The following is a 20,521-nucleotide window of genomic DNA, read 5'->3' as shown; positions in this document are numbered from 1 at the left end:
CCAACAGTCACAAGCTCAGATAACTCCTCCTTGCTCCCTAAGTTTGCACATCTCCATTTCGGGTCAATCCGGGTAAAGTGGTACGGCCTGCTCATCCGTACAGTTGATGGTACGGACCTGATGTCCGTACCTCGCCCTATATTTGCACAACTTCACCAAGCTTCTTCAATAGATGAACCAGATCATGTTTTGGGTCGCCCTAACTTTGCACGGTCGGTTCATACCGTCTGAACCTCGGGACGCCCTATCTTTGCACCATCACCCAACTATCTCCAAATGGTGTCTAAGTCCCTCCTGGACTTAAACACTATCTTTGTACAGCCTTCATGACTCTTCTAGACTTCTCTAAACCCTCATGAAGCCTTGATGGACAATCTCTTAAGATCTTGTCCCTATCTTTGCACCAGACCCAAACTCCTCCATACTTCTCCTTTGGCTCCATTTCACTCTTCAAGTCAACACTCCCCCTCAAGCTTGACTTTAGGAGATCCTAAGCCAAGCTTGGAACTCTGAAGAGTCTCCCTCATTAAAAACCTTACAAGGAAAACCCATTGGGACAAAACCTTGCAAGGGAAAAAGAGTAGAGCTCTCCAAAGCCTAGGGATTGGCCAGTGAGCTCTTGTGCCTTAGAACCAATGTGGTTGGACACAAGAAGCTCTGGATCACGGCCTAATAGGTGCAGAAACTCTTCACAGCTTTGCCTACACTTCACACTTCAGCTTCACCTCTTCATGGAACCGGTTTGAAGTCTCCCCCTCTCAACTGACTTCACAGCCATCTTAGAGAAGCTAGGACACGACCAGATCATCTTCAAAACACCCGTGAGGCTGATCAATCACTTCACACACGGCTTGCCTTCTTCATCGACCAGGTTTGGAATCTCCCCCTCTCAACAGACTTCACAGCCTCTTTAGAGAAGCTAAGAGATGACCCGGAACTGTTTAATGAGGCATCAAGCAATGGTACCTGATACATTATCCCAAAGGTGCATCAGTACTTATCAATACCAAGAAAATGAATATCCTGCATCCCAATTGATGCACACAATCTCACAATTCAATCATAATCATCTTAAGTATCTTTTCAAGCACAAGCAATGAATAAGATGAATAAAAAGGTTTTAAAAGTCTAGGGGAACTTCCCTTGTGTTTTTGTGAGTTTCCTAACTCGGCCAATGCACCATCTTCATGGCATCACCAACTTCTTGGAAAGGCAGAATGGATTCATCAGCTTCTCCTCAATCACCTCTCATTGAAGCCGCATTGATGGAGAGCGTTCTTCTTCACTCGCCAAGACTGCTCTGAACAGCCTCTTGCCTAGACACGCCACTATCTTGGTCCGGTTGATGATCCTTGTAGAAGCCTTTGCAAAGACTTGTTACTGACCATGGATCATATGCATTAAGACTCCCCCTCAAGCTTAGAACCAAGACTAGAAGGAGCTAAGCTTGTGATGATCCTATGCATCTCCATGGTCTAATAACTATCATCTTTTATGATAGCTTTCTTCTTGTGAGTTTTCTCTCTTTCTTAACCAGGAATTAGGGTGTTTGAATCACCATAGAGAGTCTCACAAGACACGCCTCTCATTGCATAATGACCCATGCTACACTTCCTGTAGACTAAGGACTAGATATGTCCAATGGTATTATGCAATGGCCATCTCTCATTGCATACTCAATCACACTACACTTCCTGTAGATTATGGACTAACATGTCCTAGTGATGATATGCAATGGCACAAGATCTTTGTCTTTACATTCTTGGTTGTTGGCGAGTTTCATGTATCACATTCCTTGTGTACCTAACACCACCACAACTCAATGCAAGATCAGATCATCCCATTGGGATCAAACCAAGATCATCCATCCTGTTTGATCACCAATGCCACAATAATATATGATGCTTGAAACAAGCTAGACAATCAAGACAATCAAGCAAAGACAATCAATTCAGTTTTTTTTTTTAAATGCAACAATAGATGAATGCATTAGGTTACACTAACTATATGAATGAAACAGATTCAATCCAAATGGAACACAAGTCTAGATGATACTTATGCAATTAAGGCGACAAGAGTGACTCAATTCATACTTATGCTCACTAGTTTTATCAAAGCCAATGATTCAAGTAGCTTAGACATACTTCTAAATGCTTATAAAACATTACTGATGGATATAACTATGGCATAGCAACAATCAGAACTGGACTGAGTCAAGACAAGCAGATTTCAATTTCTAACAATGACAATGCAAGTTCTATACAGTTCTCTAAATGCAAAGCTTATATCAGTACATTTGCAATTTAGGCTCATTTTTAAATGCATTACTACATGAATGCACAATCTTAAAGCATTAGCTATATGAATGCAACAGGTTCAATCCATGAGTAATATTAAAGCTCTGCACAACAGTTTCAATCAGAACCAATGATGCAAGCAACTTAGACAATTTCTAATTGATGCAAGACTTTCATTGATGGATTAAACATAGGCAATAGCATCAATGAGACTAGGTTTACTCCCTTGTTTAAGGTGATGAGGAGTGGTCGTTGCCACTTGAATCCTCACTTCTTCTTCTTCTCTTATTGCAATCACCCTTCTGAATTTGCCACCATGATGGAATGCTTGTGGATGCTTCAGCTACTTCTTCAATCACCTCACAATAGAAGCCGCCTTGATAGAGTAGCCTTCTTCTTCACACAGCCAAGAGTGCTCTGTCTTAGTTTGAGCACCCTCTTGAATAGGCACGCCACTGCCTAGACCCGGTTAGCTTCTTCTTCAGGTACTTGCAATGTTAAGGAGAAGAACACCAGTGAGTTTTACAACCATCTGTGCTTCTCCCTTTTTGTAACACTTCTCCATTGTACACACAATGGGCATCATTCTTTCTCTTTCAACTCGGATTTGATGATGAACTAGGAACACCTTTTGTGAACCTGAAACATCACTCAAACTCTAGCAAAGATAAGTCACAATTGCATTGGGATCAATCCTTGACTTCATCAAGTTTGATCACCAATGTCTCAAGCTTTATAACATTAGATAGAATCAAGACAATGTCAAGTTCTTATCTATGCAAGCAACCATTCTCTAAATACTAAGCAAGACCTTATCAGATTCAAGTCAAAGTATTTAGGCAATTTTATGCAACTTAGATTTTAATCTAAATGCAACAATACAAGGCAGTATGCATTAATCTTAATCAGTTTCTAACTCATGAAAGCAAGCATGATTAGATAATATAATCTATTATCTTAACAAGACAAGTTAATTTAGAACAGACATTAAGCATTTAACCATTTTCAATAGTATTGATGTCAAATCTTGATTAATAAATTATCAAGTTTGATTCCCAATATCACAAGCAATGCAACAGATAGACACAAGGCATTATCAAGTTCTATTCTTTGCAAGCTAAATCTCTAAGTACAAGTAAGATCCTAACAGATTCAAGACAAGTTACTTAGGCACTCTTAAGAGCTTCTTTACTCAGTACTTAGACATGAATCTAATACTTCAATGTAAGACAGCCACAAGACTATATGCAACAACTTTAAATTCGGTTTCACTCCATGTATGCAAGCAGATTTAATTAATCACAACAAGCATCACTATGAACGGAGCTAAGCATACTAAACAATTTCAATACCCAAACAAGACTCTTAAAGTATCCTGGGACAGATTCTAAAGCAACTTCATTTTAGCAATCTTTTAAACAATCCTCAGGTTTCCAATCACATCACAACATCACAACCTGTTCATACACTCAAGCTTTATACAAGAGAAAGAGATTTCCTTACAGCCAAGGAACTAGTGTTAGTTCCTTGAAACTCCTTAGTACATGGGAAGATCCGAGCTGTTGGTGTCAACTCCTACATCTCCTTCTTTCATGGACCTTTCTCTTGAACCCACCATGCCTAAGACACCTCCTCTCTTCATTTTTGAGTCGCCATACCAGGTACAAGTTGAAAGCTTTCACCTTTCTTCTTGGACAGTGAATGGGAATGGCTTGGACATGCTTCCAATGGCCTTCTTTCTTCAGGACGACCATGAGAGAGTGGAGAACGACCAAGAACAGCTTCTGGACGCCATTGATGAGCATACCTTCTTCTTGAAGAGGTTGAACAGCCAAATGACCATGAAGCTTCTTCTTGGTTTGGAAAAGGCATGGGAGTGAGCTTTGAGCTTAGCGGAAGCTGGAACCAAGTTCTAATGAACCTGGCTCTGATACCATATGAGATTTAAGAGTACTCAGGTTGTATGTGTGTATGAAACCCAAATGGGTAAAGAGAGAGAGCTTGGAAGCGATTTGAGAGAAAGGAAGTTTGATGAGTGTTTGTGTGTCTAAGTGTTTAAGAGATTAGTAACAAGACTGAGAACGTGTATAGAGATTCAGGATGAGAGACTAGAGAGACTAAGAAAGTGTTTCAGATTAGAGAAGGAGAAGGGAAACCCCCTTACTCACTTAAGGGTTACAAAAACGTCCACACATAGGCTTTATATAGGCTTTACAAGTTTGCAATCATAAACCCTTAATCTAATGGCTAAAAATGACTTGAGAATGAATGGCTAGGATGTAGTCTTGGATCTGGTCTTCACAATCTTGGTGATGGTCTCTGATTGGCTAAAGGAATCTGGTAAGAGAAGCTTGGATGGTTCAGATTGCCCATGTTTGAAATGGATGGATAAGATGGAGTCTTGTGTGTTCCATGGTCAAAAGGTGCTTTACCTTTTGACTAGCTACTTTCCAGCTAGCAACAGGTCACGCCCAGCTCCTCTCTTATCCATTCCCAACAGTCACAAGCTCAGATAACTCCTCCTTGCTCCCTAAGTTTGCACATCTCCATTTCGGGTCAATCCGGGTAAAGTGGTACGGCCTGCTCATCCGTACAGTTGATGGTACGGACCTGATGTCCGTACCTCGCCCTATATTTGCACAACTTCACCAAGCTTCTTCAATAGATGAACCAGATCATGTTTTGGGTCGCCCTAACTTTGCACGGTCGGTTCATACCGTCTGAACCTCGGGACGCCCTATCTTTGCACCATCACCCAACTATCTCCAAATGGTGTCTAAGTCCCTCCTGGACTTAAACACTATCTTTGTACAGCCTTCATGACTCTTCTAGACTTCTCTAAACCCTCATGAAGCCTTGATGGACAATCTCTTAAGATCTTGTCCCTATCTTTGCACCAGACCCAAACTCCTCCATACTTCTCCTTTGGCTCCATTTCACTCTTCAAGTCAACACTCTGGATAGTTTGGATAGATCCTTGCATAAACGAATCAAAGACTCAAGTTTATCAAGGCTGTGGATCGAATGGTGACACAAGAGGCTGCGGAAAGGCTCCTTGATACTCCTAGGCTTAGATCGGATATGACACACCTTTCTAAAGCCCTTGGGCGTTGGATATTACACACCAACAGACTGGATACTACACACCAGACACTCTCTTAACTCGTGAAAGCAAGGGAGAAGAAAACACAAGGTTTAAACAAAAGATAACTTAGATTAGAATGAGGGTTTGTGATACACTTAAATAGAGAGATCCTTGTACATGCACAAGGTCTCGAAAACATAAGAAAACTTAAAGGAAAAGGCTCCACACGGTTTCAAAGTAATAACACAACACTTAGACTAAAACATAATATAAGATAGATGATGAAGTCGGTCCAAGATGCCTTAGGCCGAGTTGCATCCAAGATACATCAACTAGGAATGTGTAAGTGAACTTGATACCTCATTAAAAACCTTGATTAGAAAACCCAGTGGGACAAAACTAATCAAGGGAAAAAGAGTATACCAAGCCACTTGCCTAGATGATGATCAGCTTGATGGTAAGATCACATGAATGGTGATGAGTGTGTCTTGGTAGCTCAAGCTTCTACCAAGAAAGTCTTCTTCCTTCTTAGAGATCTTCAGTATGTTTCCAACGGCTTCTTTGAGTCTCCTTGTCATTGCACGAGTGATAGGACCTGTGGGAATGGCTAGGACAGCTTCCTCTTCAGCTAGTGTATCTTCAGTCTCTCCTTCTTCATCTTTATCAACTAGCTGGTCCATGATCATATCATCCCCTCCCACTTGAAAAGGATTTGTCCTCAAATCTGGCTCATCTGCAATAAAAGGGATCAAGTCAGTAACATTGAAGCTATTACTCACATCATACTTACCTTGCAAATCCAGTTTGTAGGCATTGTTGCTGATCTTCCTTATGACCTTAAAAGGTCCATCAATCCGCGGCATCAGCTTGGATTTCCTTTCATTGGGAAACCTCTCTTTCCTTAGGTGAATCCAGACCTGATCACCCACTTCAAAGACCATCTCACGCCTTCCTTTGTTAGCATGCTTAACATACTGTTTGGTTGTTGCCTCAATGTTGAGCCTAGCTTGCTCGTGGAGTTGTTTCACCATCTCTGCCTTCTTTTTGCCATCAATGCTGACCCTTTCACACTCAGGTAAAGGGATTAAATCCAAAGGAGAGTTGGGATTGAACCCATAAACAATCTCAAAAGGAGAAAACTTAGAAGTAGAATGCACAGCATGATTGTATGCAAATTCACAATGAGGCAAATAGTCTTCCCATGATTTCAAGTTTTTCTTTATGAATGCACGCAAGAGTGTTCCTAGAGTCCTATTAACTACTTCAGTTTGTCCATCAGTTTGTGGATGACAAGTAGTAGAAAACAAGAGTTTAGTACCTAGCTTAGACCAAAGAGTCTTCCAAAAATAACTAAGAAACTTAGTATCTCTATCAGAAACAATAGTCTTAGGCATGCCATGTATGCGCACAATCTCTTTAAAGAACAAGTTGGCAATATGCAATGCATCATCAGTTTTGTGACAAGCTATGAAATGTGCCATCTTTGAGAACCTATCCACAACCACAAAGATAGAATCCTTTCCAGTCCTAGTTCTAGGAAATCCAACAATGAAATCCATAGATATGTCATTCCAAGGATGATAAGGTATAGGGAGAGGAGTATACAAACCGTGAGACTGAACCTTAGACTTGGCTTGCTTGCAAGTTGCACATCTCTCACATAGTTTCTCCACATCTCTTTTCATCCGAGGCCAAAAGAAGTGATCCTGCAAAGTTTTAAGAGTCTTTGCAATACCAAAGTGACCCATGAGACTTCCTCCATGAGATTCCCTAACAAACAAGTCTCTCAAAGAACAGTTAGGCACACACAATCGATTATCATAGAAAAGAAAACCATCATGTCTAAAGTAGTGTCCCACAGCAAATTTCTCACAAGAGTTGTAAGCCTCTTTAAAATCAGGATCATTCTCATACATTCCTTTAATCTGCTCAAATCCTAATAGCTTAGCATCAAGAGTGTTCAAGAGAACATACCTTCTGGATAGTGCATCAGCAACTATGTTTTCCTTACCTTGTTTATACTTAATGACATAAGGAAATGTCTCAATGAACTCAACCCACCTTGCGTGTCTTTTGCTGAGTTTGTGCTGTCCTTTGAGGTATTTGAGAGACTCATGATCGGTGTGAATGACGAACTCTTTAGGCCAGAGGTAGTGTTGCCAAGTCTGCAAGGCTCTCACCAAGGCATATAGTTCTTTATCATAAGTTGCATAGTTGAGGGTAGCTCCTCCAAGCTTCTCACTGAAGTATGCAATGGGTCTCTTCTCCTGCATCAATACAGCACCAATTCCAATTCCTGAAGCATCACATTCTATTTCAAAAGTTTTATTAAAATCAGGAAGTATAAGAAGAGGGGCATTAGTAAGCTTCTCTTTTAGGCATTGAAAGGCAAGTTCTTGTGCTTCTCCCCACTTGAATCCAACTTCTTTCTTGATCACCTCAGTCAATGGGGCTGCTATGGTGCTAAAGTCTTTCACAAACCGTCGGTAGAAGCCAGCAAGGCCGTGAAAGCTCCTTACTTCACTTATAGTCTTTGGAATTGGCCATTCTTGAATTGCTCTCACCTTCTCCTGATCCACCTTTACTCCATCTGCACTCACAACAAAGCCTAGGAAGACCAAGTTATCCGTACAAAAAGTGCATTTCTTAAGGTTAGCAAACAGTTTTTCTTTTCTCAACACATCAAGAACAGACTTAAGATGATCTATATGCTCTCCTAGGTTCTTACTGTAAACAAGGATATCATCAAAGTATACTACCACAAACAAACCTATGAAAGATCTAAGCACATGATTCATCAATCTCATAAAAGTGCTAGGAGCATTGGTTAATCCAAAAGGCATGACTAACCACTCATACAACCCATGCTTAGTCTTAAATGCAGTTTTCCATTCATCTCCTTCTTTCATCCTAATCTGATGGTATCCACTTTTCAAATCAATCTTAGAAAATATGCAAGAACCATGCAATTCATCAAGCATATCATCTAATCTAGGAATAGGATGGCGATACTTTACAGTGATATTGTTGATGGCTCTGCAATCAACACACATGCGCCAGCTCCCATCTTTCTTGGGCACAAGTAGCACTGGAACAGCACAAGGGCTCATGCTCTCTCGGATATGCCCTTTCTCCATCAGTTCCTCCACTTGCCTTTGTAGTTCTTTGGTCTCCACCGGATTGGTTCTGTATGCTGGCCTATTGGGAAGTGTAGAACCGGGCACAAAATCAATTTGGTGCTCAATCCCTCGCACTGGTGGTAGTCCATTGGGACTATCTTCTGGAAAAACATCTTGATATTCCTGTAAAAGATTGACAAGTTCACTCGGATACTCCGGTGCAATGTTAGTAGTAGTCAAGAGGGATTCCTTATAGATAAACAAAAGAATAGGAAGGTTAGAGCAGAGAGATCTTTTAACATCACCAGACTTGGCATAGAAGTTTAGTTGCTTGGTTGATTCAGCGGGAAGATCTATCTCTTTCTTCTTTTGTAGCTGGAGCTGATCAACCTGAACTTCCTTAGGGGTCATAGGCACAAGAACTGTCTTTCTCCCTTTAAACTCAAAGGTGTGCTTGTTGGCATACCCATCATGTATCACACGTCTATCTGATTGCCACGGCCTTCCAAGGAGAATGTGTCCAGCTTCCATAGGCAACACATCACAAAGAATCTCATCTTCATATTTACCAATGGCTAAGGGAACCATAACCTGAGTAGATACTCTCATCTCGCCCTCTTCATTGAGCCATTGGAGCCTATATGGTTTAGGATGCTTCTGGACCCTCAAACCCAACTTTTTAACCATTGTCTCACTCGCAACGTTGACACAACTGCCTCCATCCACAATAAGACTACAGACCTTTCCTTGCACTAGACATCTAGTATAGAAGAGATTCTCTCTTTGCTCCATCTCCTCGGTCTTGCTTTGAAGACTCAAGGTTCTTCTAGCAACTAGCAACCTTCCAGCAACCGGGTTGGCAACATACTCCTCTTCTGAACTGTGATCTTCCTCGGCCTCTGTCTCATCATCAGCAGATTCATATTCTCCATTGGCATGAAGGATCATCACACGTTTGTTGGTACATTCATTAGCATAGTGCCCACGCCCTTGGCACTTAAAACACTTCACATCTCTTGCACGCGAGCTTGTAGCTTCCACTTTACCCTTATCTTTGTTGTAGATGCTACTAGGCTTGGCTTCTTCTTTTGGCTGTGGCTTGCTTTCCTTTTGATAGCTCGGTTTATCTTCCTTAGAGGTCTGGTATCTATTGGAACCATAGCTGCCACGCGCATGACTTCTTCTCTTAACTTGCTGCTCCACCAAGATAGCTTTGTGTAGCATTTCCTCTATCTCCAAGTAGTGTTGCATCTCCACTCTATCTTGTATCTCACGGTTGAGTCCACCAAGGAACCGTGCCATGGTAGCTTCACTGTCCTCAGATACACAAGCTCTTAGCATAAGCAACTCCATCTCTTGAAAGTATTCCTCTACAGACTTTGATCCTTGTGTGAGCAGTCTCAGCTTTTGATGAAGATCACGGTGATAATGGCTTGGTACAAACCTCTTGCGCATCACAGCTTTCATCTCTGCCCATGTTTCAATGGGAAATTCACCATTGCGCCTCTTGTTTGTAACCAACTGATCCCACCAGCTCAATGCATAATCATTGAACTCGGTAGCAGCTACTTGAATCTTCTTAGTCTCTGAGTAATGCTGACAGTTGAAAACGAGTTCGATCTTCTTCTCCCACTCAAGATAGGCATCTGGATCAGCTTTACCATGGAAAGGAGGGATCTTAAGCTTTAATCCTGATAGCTCATTGCGTCTATGCCTCCGGCCCTCATGATCACGTCGAGATCTTCTACTGCTACGTCTTGAACCGGAGCTATGGCTACTTCTCTCATAGAAGTTATCAGTCTCTTCTGATCCAGCATGCTCACGCTGACCTTGTCTGTTTCTTCTTGGCTCATGTCTTGAACCAGATGCTTGTCCTTGCCCATCATGCGGTCTCTGATCATACTTCTCTTCCAGTAACTTCACCATCGCTTCCATCACTTGTTTGGTGATTGCTTCTTGCAGCAATCTATTCCTCCGCACAAAGGTTTCATCATCCTCCTCAGACCCCATTGCTTTCTGATACACGAAAAACTTGAACCAGTAAGTAGTTCAAAAGAAATTCAGAACTCAAGATTCAAATAAAGAAACAAAGTATTCAAACAAAGCGGCAAATGAAGATACTTGATCAACACGCGACGATTTGAATTCTATCTTTTCGAAATTGAAACAATAACAGATCAGATTCAACGGATGATGAAATGAGATAATCAAATCCTGATCTATGATTCTAACAACAGATCGAGTCACACAATCACAAGAAACTTTCGGATCAAGTAAAACGATAACGTAATCGACAAGAATGTGAAAAGGTTTTTGTTCAAAACTTGATCGAAATTCTTAGATCTATCAATATGAGATACGAAACAATCAGATCTAGCAATCCTGATAATGAAACAAGCAGATCAAATGAGAATAAACACACAAGAACCGATTGATCAAAAATATGAATCGACAAAGAGTAGATCTTAAGAAATCGCAAAAGAGAAATCGAAACTCCCCTTCCAGAGTGCTCTGATACCACTTAATGAGATCCTAGGACCCTTCTCTGGATGGTTTGGATAGATCCTTGCATAAACGAATCAAAGACTCAAGTTTATCAAGGCTGTGGATCGAATGGTGACACAAGAGGCTGCGGAAAGGCTCCTTGATACTCCTAGGCTTAGATCGGATATGACACACCTTTCTAAAGCCCTTGGGCGTTGGATATTACACACCAACAGACTGGATACTACACACCAGACACTCTCTTAACTCGTGAAAGCAAGGGAGAAGAAAACACAAGGTTTAAACAAAAGATAACTTAGATTAGAATGAGGGTTTGTGATACACTTAAATAGAGAGATCCTTGTACATGCACAAGGTCTCGAAAACATAAGAAAACTTAAAGGAAAAGGCTCCACACGGTTTCAAAGTAATAACACAACACTTAGACTAAAACATAATATAAGATAGATGATGAAGTCGGTCCAAGATGCCTTAGGCCGAGTTGCATCCAAGATACATCAACTAGGAATGTGTAAGTGAACTTGATACCTCATTAAAAACCTTGATTAGAAAACCCAGTGGGACAAAACTAATCAAGGGAAAAAGAGTATACCAAGCCACTTGCCTAGATGATGATCAGCTTGATGGTAAGATCACATGAATGGTGATGAGTGTGTCTTGGTAGCTCAAGCTTCTACCAAGAAAGTCTTCTTGCTTCTTAGAGATCTTCAGTATGTTTCCAACGGCTTCTTTGAGTCTCCTTGTCATTGCACGAGTGATAGGACCTGTGGGAATGGCTAGGACAGCTTCCTCTTCAGCTAGTGTATCTTCAGTCTCTCCTTCTTCATCTTTATCAACTAGCTGGTCCATGATCATATCAGATGATCTGATCTTGCATTGAGTTTTGGTGGTGTTAGGTACACAAGGGAAGTATGTAACTCGCCATCAACCAAGAATGTAGAGACAAAGGTCTTGTGCCATTGCATATCATCACTAGGACATGTTAGTCCATAATCTACAGGAAGTGTAGTGTGATTGAGTATGCAATGAGAGATAGCCATTGCATAATACCATTGGACATATCCAGTCCTTAGTCTACAGGAAGTGTAGCATGGGTTATTATGCAATGAGAGATGTGTCTTGTGAGACTCTCTATGGTGATTCAAACACCCTAATTCCTGGTTAAGGAAGAGAGAAAACTCACAAGAAGAAAGCTATCATAAAAAAAAAAAAAAAAAAGATGATAGTTATTAGACCATGGAGATGCTTAGGATCATCACAAGCTTAGCTCCTTCTAGTCTAGGTTCTAAGCTTGAGGGGGAGTCTTAATGCATATGATCCATGGTCAGTAACAAGTCGTTGCAAAGGCTTCTACAAGGATCATCAACCGGACCAAGTCAGTGGCGTGTCTAGGCAAGAGGCTGTTCAGAGCAGCCTTGGCAAGTGAGGAAGAAGGCTCTCCATCAATGCAGCTTCAATGAGAGGTGATTGAGGAGAAGCTGATGAATCCATTCTGCCTTTCCAAGAAGTTGATGATGCCATGAAGATGGTGCATTGAGAGAGTTTGGAAACTCACAAAAACACAAGGGAAGTTCCCTTAGACTTTTAAAACTCTTTTCAATCTTTTTCATTCATCTTATTCATTGCTTGTGCTTGAAAAGATACTTAAGATGATTATGATTGTGAGATTGTGTGCATCAAGTGTGATGCAGGATATTCATTTTCTTGTTTTTGATAGGTACTGATGCACCTTTGGGATAATGTATCAGGTACCATTGCTTCAGCCTCACTAGTGTTTTGAAGATGATCTGGTCGTGTCCTAGCTTCTCTAAGATGGCTGTGAAGTCAGTTGAGAGGGGGAGACTTCAAACCGGTTCCATGAAGAGGTGAAGCTGAAGTGTGAAGTGTGAAGTGTGCGCAAAGCTGTGAAGTGTTGCTGTATACACTTTTGTGTATTAGAGCATGATTCAACCAATCAGGGATAATCAGATGAAAAGATTAAAGAGATTAAGAGATTCTAGTGAGAGAATAAAGAGAGAGAGACACAAAACTCCATTAATTAATAACTGATGAGGTTTACAAGTATTAATAGAGAGAGCAACAAGGAAATTCGAAATGGGTAAGCATGTGTAGTCAAAGGACAGGCTGGAACTCCTTTTGAATCACTTGGCTGTGCTTTCTCACATGCTTGCACTAGTATAAAGGTAACTTCTCCTTTCCAGCATCATACAGGCTGTCAAAGTGATCCCTTATCCTTCCTTAACCTCCCTTATCCTCTTTGGTCGAGTTTCCTCTCTTCTCTTCACTAAGTTACCTTCTCATCCCATCAGATAACTTCCCCAAGTAGTTAATGTGGTTAAAATAAAGTTACCACAGTAAAACTCTAAAGTCACTATCTCAGCCTCCTTGGTCTTCATCTCAATACTCCCCCTCAAGCTTGACCATGTAGAACAAGTCAAGCTTGGAAACCATGAAGACCTCCCTCGTTAAAAACCTCACCAAGTAAAACCCATTGGGATAAAACCTTGATGAGGGAAAAAGAGTGGAGACTCCATGGTTAAGGGGCTCAGCTCCTAGGAGTCAGATCAATGAGTCCAAGCCTTGACAGTATGGACTCCATTGTCTTCAATCTCGCTGCCTTAGTAAACACATCTGCAAGCTGATCTTCACTTCTTGTATAACATGGCAGAATCACTCCTAAGATGATCATCTGCCTCACCTTATGACAATCCACCTCTATGTGCTTTGTTCTCTCATGAAACACTGAATTGGAGGCAATGTGGATAGCTGCTTGATTGTCACAATGCATTGTCATAGGTGTGGCCTGCTCGATCTCCAAGTGCTTCAAGATCCCCTTGATCCACACCAACTCATTTGTAAGCTTCAACATAGCTCTATACTCAGCTTCAGCACTTGAACAGGAGATGACCTTCTGCTTCTTACTCTTCCAAGTAACCAGATTCCCTCCAATGAATGTACAATACCCAGTAGTTGATCTCCTGTCCACTCTATCTCCTGCCCAATCAGCATCACAATACCCAACCACTTCTGTACTGCCATTGCAACCCATCCAAACTCCTTGTCCATGTGAGCCACTCAAATACCTCAGTATCCTATCAACCATCTTCCAGTGATGTACCTTTGGCGCCTGCATATGTTGGCTCACTTGATTCACAGCAAAGCATATATCAGGTCTGGTGATAGTCAAGTAGATCAGCTTACCCACCATCCTCCTATACAGCTTAGCATCCTCAAACAACTGGTTCTCTTCAACCTCCCCCTCACGCAAGACTTTATACCCTTCCTCAAGAGGTATGACTTTGAGACTAATGAAGAGTAATCTGAGTGTTTAAGAGAGATTAGAGAAGAACTGAGTGTAGAGAGTAAGAGATCGAGACTAAGAATAAGCCATGGAGGCAAAGATAATCAGAACTGTCTAATCTTTTATTAATGAGAGAGTTTACAATATATAGCCTTTAGATCCTAGGGCTTTCATAAGGATTAAGTAGACCAAGCATGTGTAGTCAAGGAGAAGAGGAGCGCCTAATTCAAACTAAGCCAATAAGAAGCTTCACATGTGTGACCGGATGGATAAGGTTTGCTTTCCCTTTACAGCTTTGATCCAGCCTGTCAAGCCGCGTCCCTTATCCTATCTTCAACGGTCTGCTCAGTTACTCCCAAAGGTTAACTCCTTCTAAGTTACCTTTCACCTCAAGGTAGAGTAACTTCTCATTTTGCCGCGCCCTACTTGTACGGACAGTACGGCCAGTGTACGGACAGTACGGCCTGTACGGTCTTGCCTCGGCCTAACTCCTCTTCATGCCTTCTTCTCCTCATTCCTTCTTCCCAAGGTTCACAAGCCTTCATAGATTAACTCCTCATCTCAACACTCCCCCTCAAGCTTAGCTTTGTGAAAGCCTAAGCTTGGACAGCCATGAGATCTTCCTCATTAAAAACCTTACCAAGGAAAACCCATTGGGATAAAACCTTGATAAGGGAAAAAGAGTAAAGACCTCACAGCCAAAGGGGATCAGCTCCTTCTCTTCCCAAGATCAATGAGGCCCAACCTGATGTGAATGGACTCCATTGTCTTCTGTCTTGCAGCCTTGGTGAACACATCCGCTAACTGATCTTCACTTCTTGTGTAGCATGGCAAGATAACTCCTAAGATGATCATCTGTCTCACCTTGTGGCAATCCACTTCAATGTGCTTGGTTCTCTCATGGAACACCGAGTTGGAGGCAATGTGGATGGCAGCTTGGTTATCACAATGCATTGTCATTGGCGTGGCTTGATCAATCTCCAAATGCTTCAAGATGCCCTTGATCCACACCAGCTCGTTGGTCAGCTTCAGCATAGCTCTATACTCAGCTTCTGCACTTGAACAAGACACCACCTTCTGCTTCTTGCTCTTCCAAGTAACCAAGTTGCCTCCAATGAATGTGCAATAGCCTGTGGTTGATCTCCTGTCTGCTCTATCACCAGCCCAATCCGCATCACAGTATCCAACCACTTCAGTGCTCCCATTGCAACCCATCCATACTCCTTGATCAGGTGAGCCGTTGAGATACATCAAGATCCTCTCCACCATGCGCCAATGATGTTCCTTAGGCACTTGCATGTGTTGACTCACCTGATTCACAGCAAAGCAAATGTCAGGCCTAGTTATTGTCAGGTAAATCAATTTACCAACTAGCTTTCTATAGAGTTTAGGATCCTGATAAGGCTTGCTGTCTTCAATCTCCCCCTCTCGTGGGACTTTGTAGCCATCCTCCATAGGCATCCTTGCTGTCTTGCCTCCATAAGCACCTGCACCTTTCAAAAGATCAAGTGTATACTTCCTTTGGGACATGAACAAACCTTCCTTGGATCTACATATCTCAATTCCAAGAAAGTATTTCATTTCTCCCAAGTCTTTAATCTCAAACATGGACTTAAGGAACTCCTTGGTTGCTATGATACCTTCCTTATCACTTCCTGTGATAATGATATCATCAACATACACAAGGAGTGCAATCATACCTGAGGAAGTAGTGAGAGTGAAGAGGGTGTGGTCTAGTTCAGACTTCTTGAAGCCTCGGCCATTCAGAGTAGTACTCAGCTTGTTGTACCAAGCTCTTGGTGATTGCTTCAGTCCATAGATAGCTTTCTTCAGTCTCAACACATTCCCTCTCTTCACTAAGTGTTCCAAGCCTGGAGGTGGATGCATATACACTTCATCCTCCAGCTCTCCTTGTAGAAATGCATTCTTCACATCCATTTGCCATAAGCCCCATCCAAGGTTCACAGCTAAGCTTAAGACAATCCGGATTGTGTGAAGTTTAGCTACTGGTGCAAAGGTCTCAATGTAATCTTCTCCATAAGTTTGAGTAAAGCCTCTTGCAACCAATCTTGACTTCTTCCTCTCCACCTTTCCATCAGCCTTATACTTGATTGTGAAGATCCATCTACTAGTCACCGCCTTCTTCCCTTTTGGTAACTCACTCTCATACCATGTATCATTCTTGATCATAGCTCCTGCCTCAGCTCCAACTGATTCCTTCCATTCTTTATCCATCATTGCCTCTTCATAGCTTCTTGGTATGTAGTTCTCATCCAAGTTTACCATAAAAGCACAATGTTCTTCAGGGTATTGAGCAAAGGAACACACAGCTTGAGAAGGATGCTCCACAGCCTGGGCATTGTAGTACACTCTCGTGCTTACCCAGTTGGAAGCATCTCTCCTAATCCGTGTGCTTCTTCTCAATGCTGGTTCCGGTTGTTCCACTTCCACTTGTGATTCTTCTCCACTTTCTTGTGGTACAGAAGTAGACATTTCAACTGCCTCTTCTTCTCCTAGCTGACTTGCTTCAGCTCCATCTTGCTGTTCACTTACTTCCACATCTTGATCATGTGTACCAGATGCTCCACTACTCTCTTGAGTTGTCTCTGGTTCACTCCTTTCCCCCCCATGATCAGAAGTGGGAGTTGCTGAACTTCCACCATTTGGTGGTTGAGATCCTGGGTTACTGCCAGATCCTTGCTGATCTTGTCTCACCTTGACTCCAATACTTTCTAAGATGATCCGCAAGGTAGTGGCTCTCTCCGAGGTAAGATCCTTCAAGTCTTCTTTGTTTTGCTCCTCATAATATCCTCTCTCTTCAACAAACTTCACATCCCTTGATACCAGCACCCTTCTAGTGTCTGGATTATAACACTTGTATCCCTTTTGAGTTGTAGAGTAGCCAATAAACATTGCCTTAGTACTCCTAGCTTCAAGCTTGTTTCTCAACTCCCCGGGTATCAAAACATAACATAAACACCCAAAGATCCTAATATGTTCTAATGAGGGTTTATGTTTGTTGAGAACCTCAAATGGTGATTGCCCTTTCAGGATCAGTGTGGGAGTCCTGTTGATTAGATAGCAGGCCGTAGCTACTGCATCACTCCAAAACTTCTTAGGTACATTAGCTTGGAACATCATTGATCTTGCAACTTCCATAAGGTGCCTATTCTTCCTCTCAGCCACACCATTCTGTTGTGGAGTGTAGGGACAGCTTGTTTGATGAAGAATTCCATACTGAGATAAGTGTTGCTTGAAAGCTTGTCCAATGTATTCTCCTCCATTATCTGACCTGAAAATCTTAATCTTGGCTTGATAATGGTTAGTTACATAGGATTGAAAATTTTTAAATGCATCAAGTACCCTATCTTTAGTTGGAATTAAGGTTAACCAGGTGTATTTAGATTTTTCATCAATGAATGAGACATAATACTTATGATTCTCTCTAGATAAACAAGGAGCAGTCCATACATCAGAGTGAATAAGATCAAAGCAATTCTCATAAACGGTAGAAGAGTTTGGAAATACAGTTCTACAATGCTTGCCTAAAATGCAAGCTTCACAATCATTGTTTTCAAAAGAAACACCTGGCAACATCAGTTTTAAAGCCTTATTATGAGGGTGTCCTAGTCTAGCATGCCACAATGCATTCTTATTTAAACTAGGAACAGAAGCAGTAGTAAACGAGCAGCTAATGTCAGAAACAGGAGCAAGATCTTCAAGCAAATATAAGTCTCCTTTTGTTACTCCTTTTCCAATCACTTTGCTGCTTTCAATATCCTGAAACTTCACATCATTAGGACTAAATATGACATTGCATTGCAAGTCAGTTGCACATTTCTTGACAGATAATAGGTTTGAAGTAAAGTCAGGCATATAGAAAGCTTTTGAGTCTTTACTAAACAGTTTAAGTGTTCCTATTCCTTTAATTGGAACCTTATCACCATTTGCAATCATCACATGACCCTTAGTAGGCACAATGTTCTTAATTAACTTAGTATCACTAATCATGTGATGTGATGCACCTGAATCTACAATAAGAGGTCTAGTTGATTGATTACTAGCAAGGTGAGCGAGTATACTAGATGGCTTATATGCATTGTAGTTATTTGCATTTCTTAGCAACCTAGCTATACTATCAGTTCTAGTGATGCAATCTAAGTCTCCTACAGTCCTAGCAATCATGGAAGCACCATAAGAATAACCATTGATGTTACCGTTATCCTTGAACATCTTGATGAGTGCATCAATGTCAGCCTTCCTTATGAAGTCCTGATCATTGTTGCGGCTGCTAGGAGCTCCCATGTACGCCACCAGAGACTTGCCATCACTTGTACCACCTTCTTGAGCCTTGCTAGTACCCACATCACTTGACCCGTCAGACATGTGAGCTCTAGCTTCCCTTTCCTTCATGAACTTTGCCGGTTTGAGGTGTGGGTGGAGTATCCAACACTGGCTCTTCTTGTGGCCTTGCTTCTTGCAATGATCACAGCTCCCATTGAACCTCCTATCCTCAAACTTCCCATTCGTAGCTCTGTTAGCTTGTGGAGTCTCTCCTTGCTCAGCTTGCGAGGCTTGGTTAGCTAAAGACAACTCCCCCTTCTTCCCAAACAACCCAATTGACCCTTGCTCTTTCTGAATCCGAGAACACACTTCCTCCAAGTCAGGTAGAGTATCATCTCTCAGCATGTGTTGTATCAGCCCACTGTATGCCGGATTCAGTGTCAAAAGCAGTCCAAAGACCTTGTCCTGCTCACGCCTCTTGATTAGCTCACTGGGATCAACCGTGCTTGGCCTCAACATCTCTAGCTCGGACCAGAGTGACCTAAACCTTCCTAGGTGCTTGGTAAACTCCATGTCTTCTTGAGTCAAGTTGTTGATTTCTTGCTTCACCTCAAAGACTCTACTCAGGTTGGATGTGTTTCCATACACCCTCTTTAAGGTATCCCACAACTCCTTTGCTGTCTCACAGTAGCAGTATGCATCCAGAATCGCCGGCTCTAAGGAAGCATGAAGAACTGACATCACCATCATGTCTTCCTGCTCCCACCTCTCGAATGGATCCTTTGTTGTCTCATCCTTGTCTTCTTCTTGAGCAACCGGCTTTGGGGCCGTTCCAGAGGTAATGTGTCCCCACAAGCCTTTGCTTCCAACTGCGGTCTTCACCATCCGTGACCACACTAGGTAGTTGTTCCCCTTGAACACCACCGCGACCTTCATCTTCATCCCACTATCCATCTTGAAGCAGCTAGACGTAAACAGCTTGCTAAATCTTGGACTGAGAGTAGTAATCACACCAACAAGACCAAAGACACAACCGGAGAAGACTTGAAGCTTGAATCTTCAACGCCCAGCTCCTAGCTTTTATCCTGTCTTGATACAAACCTCAACAAGAACTCAGATTCTCACGAACCTGGCTCTGATACCATATGACTTTTAGACTAATGAAGAGTAATCTGAGTGTTTAAGAGAGATTAGAGAAGAACTGAGTGTAGAGAGTAAGAGATCGAGACTAAGAATAAGCCATGGAGGCAAAGATAATCAGAACTGTCTAATCTTTTATTAATGAGAGAGTTTACAATATATAGCCTTTAGATCCTAGGGCTTTCATAAGGATTAAGTAGACCAAGCATGTGTAGTCAAGGAGAAGAGGAGCGCCTAATTCAAACTAAGCCAATAAGAAGCTTCACATGTGTGACCGGATGGATAAGGTTTGCTTTCCCTTTACAGCTTTGATCCAGCCTGTCAAGCCGCGTCCCTTATCCTATCTTCAACGGTCTGCTCAGTTACTCCCAAAGGTTAACTCCTTCTAAGTTACCTTTCACCTCAAGGTAGAGTAACTTCTCATTTTGCCGCGCCCTACTTGTACGGACAGTACGGCCAGTGTACGGACAGTACGGCCTGTACGGTCTTGCCTCGGCCTAACTCCTCTTCATGCCTTCTTCTCCTCATTCCTTCTTCCCAAGGTTCACAAGCCTTCATAGATTAACTCCTCATCTCAACAAGAGGTGTCTTAGCTATCTTCCCTCCAAGCACATCAGTCTCCTTCAGCATATCCATAGTATACTTCCTTTGAGACATAAACAAACCCTCCTTAGATCTGCATATCTCAATCCCCAAAAAATACTTCATCTCTCCCAAGTCTTTAATATCAAACACAGACTTGAGAAACTCTTTGGTGGCTTTAATCCCAGCCTTATCACTCCCTGTGATA

The 20,521-nt window shown here is 41.9% G+C and overlaps 1 pseudogene; it reads right to left on the bottom strand.

Annotated features, from left to right (window-relative positions):
* Positions 1-5,903: 5,903 nt before the first annotated feature.
* On the bottom strand, positions 5,904-19,545 carry LOC106417019 (annotated as a pseudogene).
* Between the last annotated feature and the right edge of the window lie 976 nt (positions 19,546-20,521).

Source organism: Brassica napus, unplaced genomic scaffold (genome assembly GCF_020379485.1).
Source record: "Brassica napus cultivar Da-Ae unplaced genomic scaffold, Da-Ae ScsIHWf_1281;HRSCAF=1830, whole genome shotgun sequence".
Classification (NCBI taxonomy): Eukaryota; Viridiplantae; Streptophyta; class Magnoliopsida; order Brassicales; family Brassicaceae; genus Brassica; species Brassica napus.
The sequence above is the reverse complement of the archived record's forward strand: the minus strand, read 5'-3'. Positions and strand labels throughout refer to the sequence as shown.